General features: G+C 43.1%; 1 pseudogene; it reads left to right on the forward strand.

The window, feature by feature from the left end:
* The first annotated feature begins 1874 nt into the window (after positions 1–1874).
* LOC127746661 (uncharacterized) lies at positions 1875–3058 on the forward strand (annotated as a pseudogene).
* The last annotated feature ends 455 nt before the right edge of the window (positions 3059–3513 follow it).

Here is a 3513-nt window from a genome sequence, read left to right on the forward strand (position 1 = left end):
TAAGGAGGTGTTGAGTTGCTCCCAATAGTTGTTGGGAGGAAAGTGCATCCCTTGAGGCATCTTAGGGATTTCTTGATGATGAGCTTCCTCATGCATCTCTTGAGAACCGTGAGGGATCTCTCTTGTTTGCTCCATCCTCTTCTTGGTGATGGGCTTATCCTCTTCAATGGGGATGTCTCCTTCTATGATAACTCCAGCTGAGTAACATAGATGGCAAATAAGGTGAGGAAAATCTAGCCTTGCCACGGTAGAGGACTTGTCGGCTATTTTTTAGATTTCATTGGAGATGACCTCATGAACTTCTACTTCCTCTCCAATCATGATGCTATGAATCATGATGGCCCGATCCACAGTAACTTCAGGTCGGTTGCTAGTGGGAATGATGGAGCGTTGAATGAACTCCAACCATCCTCTAGCCAAAGGCTTGAGGTCCAGTCTTCTTAGTTGAACTGGCTTGCCTTTGGAGTCTCTTCTCCATTGAGCTCCTTCCACACATATGTCCATTAGGACTTGGTCCAACCTTTGATTAAAGTTGACCCTTCTAGTGTAGGGGCGTTCATCTCCTTGCATCATGGGCAAGTGAAACGCCAACCTCACATTTTCCGGACTAAAATCTAAGTATTTCCCGCGAACCATTGTGGGATAATTCTTTGGATTCGGGTTCATACTTTGATCATGGTTCCTAGTGATCCATGCATTGGCATAGAACTCTTGAACCATTAAGATTCCGACTTGTTGCATGGGGTTGGTTAAGACTTCCCAACCTTTTCCTCGGATCTCATGTCGGATCTCTGGATACTCATTCTTTTTGAGCTTGAAAGGGACCTCGGGGATCACCTTCTTCTTTGCCACAACATCATAGAAGTGGTCTTGATGGCTTTTGGAGATGAATCTTTCCATCTCCCATGCCTCGGAGGTGGAAGCTTTTGTCTTCCCTTTTCCTTTTCTAGAGGATTCTCCGGCCTTAGGTGCCATTGATGGTAGTGGAAAACAAAAAAGATTGTGCTTTGACCACACCAAACTTAAAATATTGCTCGTCCTCGAGCAAGAGAAGAAAGAAGAGAATAAGAAGAAGAAGAGAATATGGTAGAGAGTGAGAGATGGAGGTTCGGTCAAGGTGAAGAAGAGGGGTTGTGTTTTGTGAAAATGAAGTAGAATGGAAGGGCATATATAGGGAGAAGGGGGAGTGTATGTTCGGCCATTTAGGGTGGGAATGGGTGGGAAAATGGTTTTGAATTTTTAAAGGTAGGTGGTGTTTATGGGAAGAGTGGATGGATGTGAGTGGTGAAGGGGGTGATTGGGAAGAGGAATTGAGGTGATTGGTAAAGAGTGTTGGGAAGTGTGACATGGGGAATAGTCATCACAAAAAAAGGATTAGGAGGTAAGGTAGGAATATAGTAGGTGGGAATCCTGTGGGGTCCACAGATCCTGGGGTGTCAAGGAATTCCATCCCTGCACCAAATAGGCATGTAAATTGCCTTTGCACACCATTCTGGCGTTTAAATGCCGTGTGGTGCACATTCTGGGCGTTCAACGCCCATGTAAAGCATGTTTCTGGCGTTGAACGCCAGTTTCATGCTTGTTAATGGCGTTCAGCGCCAGCTGTTCCTCTTAGGCACATTCCTGGCGTTCAGCGCCAGAATGTTGCTTGTTTCTGGCGTTCAGCGCCAGGTTAATGCTCTGTTCTGGCGTTGAACGCCAGCCAGATGCTCCTTACTGGCGTTGAACGCCAGCCTGTGCTTCCTCCAGGGTGTGATTTTTCTTCTGCTGTTTTTGATTCTGTTTTTAATTTTTCTATTTTTTTCGTGACTCCACATGATCATGTACCTAATAAAACACAAAATAACAATAAAATAAAATAAAATAAAGAGGTAATGACCAATTCGGTACCTGAAAGATTCAAACGCTGACATTTTGGTACTTGACTATTGTTATTGACAAAATAGTCCCTAAAAGATTTTAAAATTTGACAAACGTATCCTCGAGCTTGCCGGAGAAAATTTCCGGCAAACACAATGCTGACATGGCCATGGTGACCTGGCAACCACCTTCCAAACCCTAATCCCTCCCCCTCTCTCTCCATCGTAGCCCCCTATCCCTTTCCCTCCCCATCACAGCCTCCTTCCCTCTCCTTCCCTCTCATCTCATCTCATCTCATTTCTGCAATGAAAAAGAACAAAAATCTAATATCTCAAAATTTCATCCTTTTAAAACAACCACAAACCAAAACTTTTGATTCTCTCTCTCTTAGATCAGAGAAGAAGAAGAAAGAAGAATAATGGATCTAGCACCAGAGAAGCTACAATTTCTGAACATCCCAGAAATCTTGAGAGAATCATCTCAATTTCAAAGAGACCACAAAAATTTTGCTACCTTTTCTTCCTCTTCGCCTTCTCTCTCATCTCCACTGTCGCCGTCTTTACCGTCACTTCCCTCTATACCAACAAAGCTGTCTCTTTTTCCTCCAACATTTCTGCAATTCCCAAAATCTTCAAGCGTTTGTTCATCACTTACCTCTGGGTTACGCTTTTGATGTTCATCTATAACTTTATCTTTGTGATTTTCTTGGTTTTGCTAATTATAGCAGTTGATATAGAGAACTCGTTTCTGCAGTTTTTCACGGTTATTGTGGGTGTGTTGGTCATTGTGAATTTGGTGGGATTGTTGGCGCAGAAAGTTTTCTACTATGTTTGCAAGAGTTACCATCACTAAGGGATTGATAAGAGTGCTTTACATGATCATCTTAGTAAGAAATTTAGGGGGTTTGTAGGTGAATTTTTTCTTTTTCTTCTTTTTTTAATGTAATTGATGGAATAGTGTAATACATTTAGAAAAAAAACACAAATGGTATTGGTAGATTATAATTTGAATTGTGATATTGTGTTCTATTGTGCATACTTCTATTTGTGCCTTTATGTGATCTGCGATAGGAGGGAGAGGGAAGGGGGCTGCAATGGGGAGGAAAAGTGAAAGGGGCTACGATGGGGAGAGAAAGGGAATGGGGAGTGTGTGTTGGGGCTACGATGGGGATGGAGGGGGAGGGGGTTGCGTTGGGTAGGAGAGGGCTGCGATGGGGATGGAGATGGAGGGGAAGTCTGCATTGGGAAGGGAGAACTTAGGGTTTGGGGGTGGTTTGCCATGTCACCAAAATACGGTGGCCATGTCAGCATTGTGTTTGACGGAGATTTGCTCCGGCGAGCTCGGAGACACGCTTGTCAAATTTTAAAATCTTTTAGGGACTATTTTTCCAATAACAAAAGTCAGGTACTATTTTGTCAGCGTTTGAATCTTTCGGGTACCGAATTGGTCATTACCTCTAAAATAAAAATTAGATAAATAAAATTGGGTTGCCTCCCAACAAGCGCTTCTTTAATGTCAATAGCTTGACAGTGGCTCTCATGGAGCCACAAGGTGATCAGGTAAATGTTGTATAGTCCCAACACCAAACTTAGAGTTTGGATATGGGGTCTTAACACCAAACTTAGAGTTTGGTTGTGGCCTCACAACACCAAA

The sequence above is a fragment of the Arachis duranensis genome, chromosome 4 (assembly GCF_000817695.3).
Source record: "Arachis duranensis cultivar V14167 chromosome 4, aradu.V14167.gnm2.J7QH, whole genome shotgun sequence".
Classification (NCBI taxonomy): Eukaryota; Viridiplantae; Streptophyta; class Magnoliopsida; order Fabales; family Fabaceae; genus Arachis; species Arachis duranensis.